The following is a 15,922-nucleotide window of genomic DNA, read 5'->3' as shown; positions in this document are numbered from 1 at the left end:
TTGTGAATTCATTGATCAGTTTGTGTACCCAGTCTCTTGTCTGTTGATGAGGTCCCCTCCTCCCAGAATGTCATTTGAAATACAGAAAGTCCTGCAGCTCTCCAAGAATTATAAAATAGGTGATTGGTACCTATACCAGGATCATACAGTCATCAGAATCTATGGCTGTGAGCTCTGTCCATACAGGCTCCCAAAATATGTACCTATGAGACTGTTTGCCTTGGAGTATTATAGGCAGCTCATTCACTCTGATCTCACTCACTTCCACAGCTCCAAAAAGAAAGCCCATCTCAAGTTCAAGCACCACCTAGGCCCCTTCATTATGAATAAGAAAGAAGGATGGCAAGATGCTGAGCTAATCCTTAAAGACAAGTACATGCTCTCCAAAAGCTTCCGGTGGGTCCCCTATGACCCTGAAGGCTTCATCACTGCTAGAAGAGTCAAGTACAGGCTGCTAGGCTATGAGCATTGCAAATATCCACACATTGAACAGTATGCCAATCAGCAAGAGTGGAAACCTGATACATTAATTGAAAAATTGACTGAGGAAGAGTTAATGCAAAAGAATGTCAAGGATTTGGAAAAGACTCTTGACCTAGATTCTGTGCAGCAGGTACCCTTCAAACGACCGCACCCAGTAGGAGAAGGGACCTCGGCCTCAACGACTACACCAACCACACAGGCACCTTCTACAGCAGCACCAGATACAGATAAAGGTAAAGGAATAATGGGTGCTGAAGAGGAAGCACCAAAAGAACAGCCTGCCCCTTCAAGTGGGCAGCAACAAGAGCAGACCCCCCCTCCACAAACTGAGCCACCAGCAGCTCCAATCTTGCAAACTCCAGCACATGAGGAGAGGGGTAAGAAGAGAGAAAGAGAAGAGTCCACTCCTGCAAGTGGATCCTCCCAGCAACCGGAGACCAAAAGGCAAAGGGCTGACTCCCCAGAGATAGAAGTAATCAGTGAAGAAGTCCTTGACAGCCCAAGGAAAGATGGGGAGGGCAGCCAGCAAACAGGTACAAGCTCCTTTCAGCAGGAGCAGGGAGTGCAGCTTGGCTTGGAGGTGTCATCCTCCACTCAGCAGAGCAAGAAGCCTAAAAGCACTAAGGCTTCTTTCAAACAAATAAAGGCACAAAATGACTTGCTGAGAGTAGAAGTCTATAAACAGTTTCTAAATGCAACACCAGCCCAGCAAGAAAGGTTGATGTCTGTTTATGACCTTAAAGAGGAGAAAATGATCCTCAGTCATTTTAAGCCTAAAGTGTCGCAGCCTAAATCAGCTGCCGATTTTGTAAGGACAAGGGTGGAGGTCATGGCAAAGGACATTCACCCCATGGACCAAATAGAACTCCACAAGCAAACTGGAGAAATGGTCTATGCCACCTTGGTGGACAGGGCAACCATGGCCCATGAATTAAAAGAATCACTGAAAAATACCAACATTCAGTTGGATTTTGAGAGAATGTCCTCCATGGCTAAGGACAACAGAATAAAATCACTGGAGGACATCATCATCGACCTAGGACATGATCCTAAGGATCCAAAGGGCGTAAGGGCCCTCATGAAGAAAAAAGAAGATGACCTCAATGCACTGAAGAAAAGGTTGAAGCTGCTGCCCACAGAGCACCCTCAGACAGCAGAATTACAGAAGGAAAAGCAGGCCGATGAGCAACTGGACCTTATAATGTAGCTCAACCAGAAGGTCCTTGATTTGGAGAAGGAAATTGAAGGAGAATTACAAGATAAGCAGGGAGAATCCACATCCCAAGCTCCTCCAACTACTTCAACCACTGCAACAATAACAGAGGCAGCAGTAGCCCCTGTGACAACCACAGCCACGACAGAAGCGGCAACAATAACAGCTCCAGACTCCAATACAAGCATGGAAGAATTGACTAAGGCTATTAAAGAAATGGAGCTCTAGGCCACTGAGATGAAGCAAGCCAAGGAAAAGTTGGCAGAGAAAGAGACCAAGTATGATAAGTCAAAGATGACTGTGGTAGAGCAAGGAAGGGAAATAAAGGCCCTCAAAGAAAAGATAAAGGCCTTGGAGAAAGAGCTTAATCTAGAAAGCACTATGGCTGAAATAAAAAGAATTCTGTGGGCCAAAATTGACCAATCCATCACTAAACAATGGAAGTCAATTAAAACTGTACATGAACAAATGGATTTAATTGGCCAAGCACAGATAGAAATTCAGAAGGCCAAAACAATGCTGGGAAACAGGCCTGAGTAGGCCAATAGAATGATTGATTTTTTGAATAACCAGACTAAGGAGGAACTGGCAACCTTCGGCATTGTCAACAGAACAGAGGCTGTGCTCACAGCCAAAAAGGTGCTAACTCTTAGAAATTTTGTACAAACCGTGGAGAGAAAATGCTATGAGATACAGGCTGAGGTGGATGAGTACAAACTCAAGATGGGAGCACTGCAACAAAAAGGACTGCCCAGCCTACTAAACGGTGCAGGAAGACTGATCTCCCGAGAGCAATATGCCACCAGAATGTCGAATTATATTGAAAATCAAATCACTGCATCTGGCAGTACTTCTGAAGGAACAGGGCCTCCAACAGGACAGAGCCTATACAATAAACTTGAAGGTCTGTTTTTTATTGAAAATGAAGTAAATCACCTTTTTGAAATTCCTCCAAATTTTTATAGATATACAGAGGCAGATGAAACTTTAGTGAAGATTCGAAGACACCAAATGCCCAAGGAGGATTGGTGGCAGGCAATGCTTCAAATTTTGCCACAATAGCCTCAGTTGCTCAGTCATTGCCAGCTCCAACTCAGCAAAAGTAAAGCAGCAGAATAAAGTCAGCATTTAAGGCAGCCGAAAGGTGACTCAGCATATGGACAACGATAGCAGGCCAAAAGATAAATACGCAATTTTGGGACAGCATACCCTCAGCCGACTCCAACAGCCACAAAGTCAACAGTTTCTGACTATTTTGGACAGCTAAGGCACTGAAGAGTTACTGCAGCCTTTACTTTCTCAGCTACCATGCTCCAGGAGTGGGCACGACATTAATGGAACATTTATTTCATCAACTAGATATTTTCTTATGTAAATTATGTATATATACCTCCCCTGGCAGCGTATAAGGGGTTGGTGATTTTCATTCTGAGGCAAATGTATTGTATACTTTCAGATTATCTAATGAAAAAGGCTGGAAAAGCTCAGTGATTTTCCTGAATGTTTGATGTCTTGATGATGCTATGCGTGCTGTTGCAGAACTCCTGTGCTGTCTGATGGAACAATAAGTTTTCTCAATCTATGTTTTGTCTTCTTATGTTTATCTAAATCATATACATGTTTCACTAATCTAGCAGTAGGGAAAAGGAATAGCACAAGAAATGTTTGACTGCACCTTGTGCTCAATCTCTATCGCTGTAAATGTTTTCTTCAGAGTTGACCATGAACATGAATTCTTAATTGCTCATGTTTTCATCGATTCTATAAATATGAATGTTATGTAGAAATTCTTCACTGCTTCTAAATAATATTCTCATTGTTCTCCATATCAGTTTGTTGAAAGATTCTTAAATGCCTTTCATACCCTGGTTATATCACATTTAATCACAGATTTAAAGAATTGTTTCTCAGACACTTATCTGGCTCTGCATCATCACTATGGTAACAACCCAGACATATCAAATAGATCAAGCACCACTGACTCCACGCCCAATGGCCTAGAACACCCTGGTAAGCACATATATATCTTGACTGAAGTCACCATCCAGCAAATTCCTAAACAAAACCTTGAGCATCATAACTAGCCTAAAACCTTACACAAACAAAGTTAAATCATAAAGAGAGAGCCCTCTCTAGTCACAGGTAGGCTAGAACCTATGACCAAAAGATTGGTTAGTGGTTACCTCGGCCGTATTCCCTTGGGAGTCAAAGGGAACAACCTGAGTGATAACATATGGTGTAGAGTGTTTAACTTGTAGTGATGTGTTGGAAACAATGGTGGAAGGTGATGTCAGCATGACATTGGTACAAGGGGGAAAATGGCATGCAAATTCAACATTTTTGGGTGTCGAAGTGGGCAAAAAATGTGTCACATGTGGACCAATCATGTGGCATCATGTGGAAATATTTATGTAAGCATGACATCATCCATAAAAGTGCATCACAACGGCTTAGAAAGGCACACAAGTGGAATTTGTGGGCTGGCGTAGCACTGGGACATGGTGGTAGAATAGTAGGGTAACACAAAACCAATGAGAAAAGGTGCATGTAGAACCCACTAACCACATAATCCCATAAGCCTTACCCTGGAGAAAAATGAAGGCACACAAGAAAAAAGGTCCGGGGGCTAGAGTAAATATTGGGATGTTGTTTCACGTGATATTGGGATCATGGGACTTCGGGCCAAATATGCGAAATTACAAAGGAGGAAGCGTTATGTTCTAGCAGAGTCGAAAGGCTAGAAGAATATTATTTTGATGATGATGATGTCTTGTTATCCTTGAAGATCTTATCTTGCATTGAAGAAGGAATTTTTGGTTGGTTGACTTAGTCCTTGGTGGGAGTTCTGATTTTGGTTTAAGGGTCTTGGTTGTCTCATTTTATCTAGTTCCTAAAGAATAAAAGAGAATTTAGTTGGATTTTCCCCTAAGATAGGGGATTTACATTGGCTTAGAGCCTATCTCTAGTGTCCTTCTTGTTGTATTTTTGATCTTCATTATTTTTGCAATTTTCTTAATGATAAGAACTTAATAATAGAAGAAGAAGTAATAAGAAATCACAAGAAATTGTTATGTTAAAGAGAAATCAAATTAAAGAAACACTAAATATGTTGTCTTAAGGATTTCTCAACTTGGTTTCAAAGCAAGGTTCATTTTGTAGGAATCTAGAAGATCAAAATAAGGAAGGATATCTTTATCACATTGCAGAAGGACTGATCTTAAAAATTTGGATTATTCTTGACTGAAACAAAGGTTTTGTCATACGAGCAACATTGAAGAGGTCGCAGTCTCTTTCTTAAAGAACCAAGCTTTGTGAAGAAGTCATGGTCTCTTTCTTAAAGGACCAAAGGTTCTATTTAATATTTAAATGACCAAAATCCTCTATGGAGTAGACCAAAGTCTAGTAGCAGAAGTATATAAAGAAGAGTTGAAATCATAAAGAGATAAAAGGTTTGTAATTAAATATATCCCTATAGAAGAGCAATGGACTAGAAGAGACATATGGTTTCAACCAAGATTTAAAGTAGAAATATATGGATCCCTATCTAAGAAAATAAAAGTCATAAATCATTTTGTTAGAAATAAAAAATACAATCATATAAAAGATCTAAGCCACTTCATGTTAGAATTAGGCTATATTGTCTCCACTATATCAGCATATGAGAAACATTATAGGATTAGGCTTAATTTTAATCCTAGAAAAAGGTCTGAAAACAAATGTAGTAAGGAATCTCAAGGACCCGAAGATTGTTAGAAAAAGTTATAATGATCCAAAAATTGTAGTGAAGAAATTCAGAGGTACGAAAACTACAGAGGTGGCACTATAGGAGCTTTAAAATTGAAATGGTACAATAGTATCCTGATAAGTTATGAAGACTAGAAGCTAACGAGACCTTTCGAGCTTAGAATTTTTTTTGTAGTTTCTATGGTGAGCTTAATCTAAAATATTGATGTTGCAGAATAAGCTTCCTTTCTATCATCAATAAGATGAAAGATTGTCATATATAACTCAAGGTTTGTCTGGAGAAAGAAGCTATACTTGAAGTATTGTTTAAGGACTTGAAAAAACATCTTCAAAATTCAAGAATTCAACAAGAAAAAGAATTATACATCGTGTCAAGCATCTTGCCTTGACACCTTTAAAATATTCTCTTAAAGTACCTTTGAAGGTAGTCCTTGGCCTTGGCATCTTTGGATTTTCACTCTTGAAATAAGCGAGAAGATCATGCATCTTGAAGAAACATTTGTAGAAAACTTGTTGTGATGATGGAGGACTAAGGTATGTAGTCCTTAAACTCTAATTGTTTCCTTGGGAACTCTAATTAAAAAAAAGGTAGACTCATATGAAGATGAACCATGAAGGTGTTGATTCTTCTTTGAAGAAGATTGTCATGATGATAGGGAGCCCTTTAATATTTATAGAATGAGAAACTAAAGGTATGTTTAAAGATATAAAATTTGTAGAATTTCTCCATCATATAATAAGGTATGATCATTTTATCAATAAAATTTTATTTATATTAATAACTCTCTTATGTTTAAGAATTTTCTATATAATCATAATGATTCTTATATTTTAGGTTTTTCTGTCTCCATATTAATTCAACCCTTATAATAACTAACTTTTGTTATTTTTTCACTTTAATAAAACCCTAGCCTTTTGATTTTAGGGTTTGTTGATAGTATCTAGGGCATACAGTAAAACCCTATGCTTTTAAGGTTTGATAATTTTATCTAGGGTAGTGAAGGTTGATGTAAATTTCTAGGGCATGAAAATGTAACCCTAGGTGTAAATTATTCCACTATAGTTAAAACCCTAACATGGTTTAGTTGTTGGATATCTAAGGTTTATTTACAAATTTTTGACAACCCTAGATGCTTTCTTTGTGATAACATGATAACCCTAGTTTGAAAAAGTTAATTTCATGCTCTTGTACATATATCTTTGTGCTTGGTTGTACTTGTTGATGAGATTTGAAGGTATAAAGTTGTAAATATGTATGCCTACCTCATACTTGATAATGACTTTATGATAATAGTGAATATTAATGCCCACGTCATACTTGATTATGACTTTATGACGATATTAAGCATGATGAAAAGAGGGAGTTGTAAGAATCCAGATGACATTGAAGTTGATGATTGAAACATGACCTTGTTTCCATATGAATGAAGTTTTGAAAGGTCAAAGTTCTCTGATAATATGATGATACAAAATAAAAGAAAAAAACCTATGTAGTTGGAATAATGAAGTTGTTGATGATGGACTTATCTCCTTAAGTTGAGACGTAGTTTGAATGTATTTATTTTATGAAGAAAAGTGTATATCCTCCATAGTTGAGAAGGAGGACATGATGTATAGTAAAGACTATGAAGAAAAAATAAAGATCGTAGAATGGCTAAAGCACTACTAATGGTTACTCTTGTTTGATGAAGTTGTGAACAAAGACTTTATTGTTTTGAGAAGTGTTATTTTGGTGTTGCCTAAGAAGTTGGAAAAGGAAGCTTTTATTGAGATTTCTTTGGATATTATGATGAATTAAGTAACGTTAGAATGGTTGAAGACCCCAGATTTTATGCTAGCATATTCATTGAAAGAATCAATATGTTGGAATTTTGATACTGGTTAGGGTGGTGAAGCTATAGTATGTTCTGATGGATGAACAAGTAGTTGATATATTGATCTCTCCCTAAGAAGTTTTAACATTTTATAAGCGTGGTTGGATTTATTTAGTTGGGAGGGAGAGATGAGTACCTTCGGTTTTGTGCCTGTATGATGGTACTTGGGAAGACATCTTGGCGACATCTTGGCCTAGTTAGTATTGATATATCTTTTATAGTTTAGCCTTGATGATGCTTAGGTCCCTGTGTGGGAGGGTATATTGGTCTTGATTATATGAATGTTCGTTTTAATGTTGATATCTTGACCTTGATGATACCTAGATCCCTGTGAGGGTTGGTATCTTGGCATGGAGGCCTAGATGGTATCTATATCCAGTTGGATTGATACCAGGGTTGTAGCCTGATGGTACCTATGATGGCAAGGTTTCCTTGATGACACCTCAGTCCCTGTTGGATTAATACCTTGGCAGTTTTTGGGCTTAATGGTATCTAGCATTTTATATGTTGTTCTACTCTTCTTGGAACATTTCAAATTGAAGTCATCCTTGTACGAATCGAACAATTATGAATACCTCCTTAGTTAAGAGGGAGTGCTGAAAAGTGTAACTAGTATTCATTGTCATGATTGTTATTTGGATCGTGACATGATGTAATTCTTATGTACTTATCGAGATAATAAAACAAAAGAGATTTTTGTAAAAGAAATTTATTTAAAACATGGGTTTCATGCCCAAGTTATTAGTTCAAGCATCCATTGAATTTTCCTACAGCTTCCATGAGTCAAAAGAGTCATTGTCAAAATTGCAAGAGTCTTATTCAGAAATTTGTGTCAAAAGAAGAAAATCATTTTATAATTAAAAGGGTCTAATGAGATCCCAACACCAAGTCATTCAGTGCAACATGATTCGGCCTAAAGAAGCATATTCGAGTGACTGGAAAATTTGTTAATAAGAGGAAATTTGACCTTCATTTGAGGACACACACTTTTGATTCAATTTGTAGTTAGAGAAATATAAAATAAGCCTAGAAGAGAAGGATAAGACTAATGAAGAAGGGAAGAAGCGACAGAAAAGTTTGAAGATATAAAATTTGTCTTTAAATATCACATGCGCAAGTACCCTAGGGTTTCTAGGGTTACTACAAATGCAAAAGTGTAGAGGAAGAAGAATTCTATTCTAGCAAGTTCGAAAGGCTAGAAGAGTCTTATTTTGAATATGATGATTCCTTGTTATCCTTGAAGAGATTATCTTGCATTGAAGAAGGAATTTTTGGGTGGCTAGCTTCTTGCTTGGTAGAATTTCTGATTTGGTCTAAGGGTCTTGGTTGTCTCATTTGATTTGATTCCTAAAGAATAGAAGAGAATATTGTTGGGTTTCCCCTAAGAGAGGGTTTTTTCCCTGACTTGGAGCCTATCTCTGGTGTTCTTCTTGTTTTGTTTATGATCAAAAAATTATGGAAATTGTCTTAATGATAAGAACTTAATAATAGAAGAAGAAGTAATAAGAAATCACAAGAAATTGTCATGTTGAAGAGAAATCAAATTGAATAAACCTTGAATATGTTTCCCTAAGGATTTCTCAACATTCAAGACATTACTTAAACATTTTCTCCAAGGACTCAAAAAGGATTCAAGTATTCGAGTTAATCAAATATTTACATTTTTTTCTAGCAGCATATCCTGACAGAACAATTACAATGGATATTGTGGTAATAGATGTGTCTGATGCATGGGGCATGCTTCTATCTATGAAATTTGTGTTTGACCTTGGAGGGTTTATTCAATTGGACTTATCTTATGCTACCATTCCTTCAGCCTATGGTGGTATGGTAAAACTCTATAGGGAACTTGAGAAAATATATCATGTTGAAGATCCCAGAAAGCCAAACAACACAACTTTAAGTGGATCATCCATACAATATAGTGACGTGGTATTGAAAATTTTCATGGAACCCATTACAGTGCAGACCCATAATAAAGAAGTTCAGTATAGCACAAAAAGCTTGGATCGTCTGTCAGATCCTTTTCCAGAAATGATTACAAGGTTGACCATAATTGCATAATCATCACCACGAATAACAAGGAAGAAAAAAAATAGAAAAAGAGAAAGGATATAAAAAATCAATCATCAGAAGTAAGTTGTGTCAGACATCAGTGGGGTAAAATCCAACAAAAGAAGATTGATAAACAGATGGCCACATATAACACAACACTGAGATAATTCAAAATTCTAAGATGATCAGGATTGCACATGGGATAGTAGAAAAACAGCACATGGATTCGCATGTAGGTAGGAAGGTTCATAAAATGGACTTCCCCGAATGAATATGATGCCATAGGGCATATTTTGTATTTTATTTCTAACCCTACTCCCTTTCATTTCAGTTATTAGAGTAGATCTCATTTCAGTATTTCTATTTCATAGATTAGATTTTATTTTTGATCTTAGTATAAATTTATAGTTCATGTTAGTAGAATATTTTATGTTTATGGAGCTTCTATTTCATGTATTTAATGTTATATGATGGTGTTTGGATTATATTTGAATGGGTGCTATTGATATAAAATCATGTGTTTCTTGGATGCAGATTCTAGATTCCCACACCTTCAATGAAGCAACGTGTCCCCAAGTAGAGATAGATGTTGACCACTCTGTGTCAACTACCCTATAAGTAGTACACATTTTTTTTAAGTTGTATTTGGTGTGTTTGATGACTAAGGTCCCAAAAACACCTTCCTTGCATTTGGTTGTGTCCTATAAGGAGCATACAAACAATTAGATGATGTTGGTGTTAAAACAAGAACTAACAAATAATTGAATGTAATGAGAACAATGCATGAGAAATATTAAACTAAAACTAAAATAAATAACATAAAACAAGCTTAATGAAGTAGAAACACATCAACAAAGGTATAGGAATAGGATCCTCTTTATTTATTGTTGGTGGTGGAAGAGTTACAAATAAGATATCAAGACACTTGAAGAGAGTTGCTTGAGCAATGGTGCTCAAGAGCTCTCAGCAAGGATTTCCCTTCTTCAATCTCCTTTGAAAACTCCTTCTCTCTCAAAGAAGCAAAGATAACTCTCAATAGTGGTGGAATCCTCTCAATAATGGAATACAGGATTGTTTGGGAGCAATTTTTCTAGCATAAAAATGCACAAACTTCTTCTTCTTCTTGGTATTTCAATGCCTTAAATATATAGAATTTGAACTCATCTTTCCCTCCCTTAGATCATCAATGAGAAAATGACTTGAGATAAGGACAATAGGATTCCTTTGGGGGCTACATATCTCCAAATCAACTCAAAATCAGTTGTCCTTGGGCAGTACTTGTCAAGGAAACTCAGTTCCAATTGTGTGGAGTGGTCTCGGACTGCTAACTAGACATTTTGTGACCCACGTGGATATCGAAAGAAAAGTTACGCGGTATTGAATTTATTTTGTTGGAGTGCCCACCTGGGTTGATATTTTTAATTGGACTTTGGAAAGCCTTCGATTTCTTTATTTTCATGATGTTTCCAACTTGAAAAGCTTCAGTTTGCCTTGTTTCTATCTAACTATGGGTATCACCTAGCTAGTAAAAATGTGTGTATGATTTTTCCATATTAACAGTTTCTCCCTAATGTATGAACTTAGGAGAAAGCGTATAGCCGAAATACATTAAGTTATTTTGCTTTGATGATGGACCTGACATGACTTTTTAGAGAGAGGATATTACTATGTTGGCATTATGATATAGGTGTTGTCCTTGATGGAAACTCACTCAGATGAAAGTTCACAGTGCAACAGGTCAACAACAAAGGATTATAGATCAAACTCCAAAGGATGAAGAAAGAGAGGTATACGCTGGTACACTTTTTCCAAGTCGCATATACACGCGATTTAACAAAACAAAAAATAGTGTATAATCTATACATGCACTTTCATAGGAGGAAAAGCACGTACATGTTGGAAAACCAAGTTTTTGGTCGAAGGTATTTGATCCAAGGTATTTTGGTCCAAGGTAATTGGTCCAAGGCATTTGGTCCAAGGTACTGACCCTAAGTATTGGGTCCAAGGTATTGGTCCTAAATGGTTTTGGTCCAAGGTATTTAGAAAGGCCTAAGAGTATATAAGGAGGAGAAGATCATTAGGCTAGAGTGTGCAAGAAATGAGATTCTAAGGAATACTTCTATCTGAAGTATATATTATGTTGCAGGGTTATGTTTGGGACAGGATCTGAAATATTCATGTGCACCTTGAGTTCAACATTGGATCAGGAATCATGAGACTTGAAATGACTTATTCTTGAATGATATGATATTGGTTGAGACCATATCTGATGTTTTGCACCTGTTTTATTTGTTATCTATCATGATCTAGGTTTGTCTGAAGTCTGGAATTGCAGCAAAGTTCTGAGTCAAAATTTGCAGATCTGTATGCAAGTTCGTCTCAGCCAAAGCACATGTACACGCAGGTTTGACTCTTTCAAGTAGCGTATACAAAAAGAAAATCTTATGTTCAAATCTGACTAATATATCTAATCAAATTCTATTGTTTTATTGTTGTCTGTCAATGAAGTCTTCTTAGATCTAAATGTAGAACTGTTGTATAAGGAAATTGAGTCTGATTGATTGATTGATTGAGAAGGAAGGGTGATTCTTGCTGCTATCTATTTTGAACTTTGTAATATGACAGTAGATCTTCAGAATGTCACCGATTGGTCCAGTCTGTGATTCAGAAGTTTATGATTCAATATCTTTAGAGATATATGCGGGATGGGTTAAAGAAAGTAGCGTATACATGCAGGTTGGGTTCAACCAAGTAGCATATACACTCTAATGCATGATTTTTGAGGTTACAGCTGATTCTAGATGATGATATAGGGTTCTGGGTTTAGTACAATGTTATGGTGTCAGTGATCTAATTTTTTAGATTAACTGAATATTGGTTGATGTAGTTTAAGTTTAAAAGGATTTAGTGGGTCCAGTGTGAAAATTTGATGAAACATGGCCTTTAGCTTGTGGTGTTGTGATCCAAGAGTATCCAGTCTGAAAATTCATGAAACATGGTCCCTGGTGGAAGAGTGGAGTTTTCTGTAGGCTAGCACCTACGTACTAGTAAACATATTGGCTAGTACAAGAGCTAGGGGGTTGTAGCTCCCTTCCAGTAGAAGCTAGAAAACGAGAGAAGGTTGTAACCTTCTACAGGTAGAAGCCTGCATACTGGTATGAGTCTGCACTACTACAAGATTGTAAACATATTTTCTTATTGTTAAAAGAAGATAGAGATGACAGCAGCAGGTGGTTTTTACCCACATTGGATTTCCACCTTAAATCTTGGTGTTCATGTGTGTTTCTTATAAGTGATGCTTTATTCTACTTTTACTGCATTGTCTAGTGAATCTTTGATATACTGGTTTAAGCTCAACACATGATAAATTGTCTAAATCACAAGTTCTCTACATATACATTGATTTCTTTAAGCATAGTCGCATGTACACACTGTTATCACTTAGGTTTTCCCAGAAGTTGTAATAAGGGGAAAGGAGGCCGAGGTAACCACAGACCAATCTTTTAGATACAGAATCTAGCCAATCTGTATCCAGAGAGGGCTCTCTCTTTATGATTTAGCTTTGTTTTTAAAGGTATTAGGCTAGTTATGGAGTTTAAGGGTTTTGTTTGAGTTTGGGTGGTGAGATTCAATAGAGAAAAGAGGTAAAACAGAGCAGTTCAATCCATTGGGCTAATGGAGTCAAAGAAGATGGATTTCTGGATTTGGTTCTTAACAGAGGATGGCTTCAAAAAGCAAGGTAGTCAAATAGGGAAACAAATAAAGACTCAAGAAATAGATGGAATGGACTCAAATAGGGTGAAGGGCAGTTAAGAATCCTTCAACCTATTTAAAGAGTGAAATTGGATGATTACTAATAAGGAGTAGTTAAGTATTCTTTAGCAAATAATCAGTGTGAAAGAATTAGGAAATAGGAGCAATTAAGAGTTCACTACTTATCCAAATTCTGAAGAAACACAGAGAACAATAAAGACTGAAAACAGAGTGCAATCAAGTATATTCTAAAATTAATCTTTTCTTTATCATTCAAATTATGAAACACAGATGATATAATAAACAAGAAAACTTTAAAACACATGATATAGAGGACTTATTGATCCAGTGGTTGATTCAAGAAATCTGTGACAAGTCCTCTGCTTCAATTCTTCATCCAGTAGGCCATGCAATAGTTGATTCCAATAGCTCTTTATTCCAAAAATTTAGTATTACAGCAAAGTCTAGGAATCCCCCCCTCAATACTCCAATGGAGGGGGTATTTATGCTCAAAATTGTAAAACAAATATCTCATAACAGCTGTGAGATAATATCTAGGATAAATACAAAAATAGTTTACAAGAAAAATAGAAATAGTTAGAAAAAGATGAACTGATGTTGTGCTGGAGGTAGGCCTTAGGATTCGGCTTGCAGTTGTCTTCTTCAGTAACTCTACATTGGTTTCCTGTCTTAAATGATAGTCTTTAATTTTGATATGCTACATTTAATTCTGATCTGCTACATTTAATTCTGATATGATACTCTTTAATGTTGATCTGATACTCTTCCCATTGCTGTCTGGTAAAACAAAACTACTAACATGTCTTCTAATCATCTTTCCCCTAGCAATTTGTGTCTCTAAAGGTCCACTGGTTTGGGTAGCAAATCTCCCTGTATCTCTCTTCATTTCTCTCTTCTGCAAGCTTGGAAGTCCCTCGGTGTTGGTTAAAACTGCGTTAAAGAGGAAGAAACTATAAAATGGCAAGTTGGTTGAGGCCGTGAGCTCATTGTTGGAGTCTTTTTGGTCGGGTGCCGGTCGAGAAACTAGAACTGTGAACTCAGTCGATTTTATGCCTGAAGTGCTGTATGCAGCAAACTACAGCTAAAATGGCAATTTTTCAGTTTTATTTGACAAAATGAAGGTTTGGCAGGATTTTTTCATTTAATCGGGAGGATGACATAAGCAGTATGGATGATGACGTGGTGGGTGACGTGCGGGTGATGTTAGCAAATGACGTTAGCAGTAGGGTGGTAAGCGGTTTTACCCCGCACCGCTTTTGGGGATGGGTGGTATTGGACGGAGGGCTAGCGAGCACCCTAGACGGGCGACGCATCGCAGAGTTACGGGGGCAAAACCGCTGGTCCCCTGCGGGTTAAAGTTCGGTGGTTATGGTGGTCGCGATATAGTTGTAGACCGTTGGATGCGAATGGGTTGATCGAACGGTGGATAGGAAGTGAACTTGGCGGGGAGTTAACTATGCAGGCCCAATATAATTAACTTTGTTTTTAATATATCGGGCATGTTTCTATTGGTCAAGGTAGTTTGGTTTATTAATCAATCAGAGGTTAATTAATCCCTTATGGCGCGCGGGAATGGTTTTTAATAAACTCTGGATAAGTTTATTAATCCTGCTTTAAACTATGACTATGGTCGTAATTGACTGGGGCGGGATATGTAATACTTGGGGTTTTTATATGTAATTAAATAATATGGGAAGGGTAACATTTATCTGGGAGTTTATATAAGTAAAATTTAATAGTTAATATGAAAAAAAAAACGAAAATAAGTTCTAAGCCAATGTTCACAAGTTACATTAAAACTTAGGATTTTGAAGTGGAAAAGGGGTTTATATGATGCATTTGCCATTTTCCTAACTAAAATAGGGTTTTACTTAGGCAATGTTTATGAAATGAGAATGAGTGATTTTTGAGTGATATTAAGAACAGATCTTAATATTTTTTGGGGGGAAATTAGTGAATGATTAGAGAAAAATATGAAGGCGAGTTAGTTATTCAACCTTGCCTTGCTTGAGCTGCTTCAAGTATAATTTCTGCCTTGTACTTGTGATAGAGATAAAGATTAACACATTTTTAGAGGCATAATCTATCACAAGTATCATAACACCAATCTACCTACCCTGCCTATTTTAGAATAGCATTTTTTCTTCTTTATTCGGGTGCACCTAGACTGGCAAACCCTCATCAACTTTTCTTTTCTTTGTATAGTAATCCTACCTAAGTCTACACTTATTACATCCAAGGGCTCAGATTTAACTGTTGAGCTCCTTTTTATTTACTCTACCTATCTACTTATCTGCCAAGATTAAACAGTTTGGTCAGATTTTTATTCTCTATCTCTAAAACAAGAAATTCAAATATGAACTAGACAAGATTAAGTTGTTTGGCCATTCATCAATTGTGGCATAAATTAACAAGCTGCACACAATGCTTATTACAGAAAATGAAAAAGTAGTGGCATTTTGGACTTGCACACTTTCCTGGCCTTTCTTTGTTTGGGGTTCATTTCTTTCACTTTTTGGACCATTTTATTCTTTTTACCCTTTGATTTTTCTTTTAGGGCATACCCTCTCTACATTTTTTACATTTTTTAATTTTTTGATAATATGGAAAACCTTTGCAACAAGGAAAGGGATGAACATATTACAGAGCTCATCAAGTCAATCATGAAATATGACACCTATTGGTATAGGAGCATAACACACACTAGTTCACTTCACTGAAGTAGCATATATAAATCTGTTTGGGAAATTAAATTATTGATCTGATAATACTGATTCAC

The sequence above is a fragment of the Pinus tabuliformis genome, chromosome 6 (genome assembly GCF_031772625.1).
Source record: "Pinus tabuliformis cultivar Carrire ecotype Pingquan chromosome 6, CPIR1, whole genome shotgun sequence".
Classification (NCBI taxonomy): Eukaryota; Viridiplantae; Streptophyta; class Pinopsida; order Pinales; family Pinaceae; genus Pinus; species Pinus tabuliformis.
The sequence above is the reverse complement of the archived record's forward strand: the minus strand, read 5'-3'. Positions refer to the sequence as shown.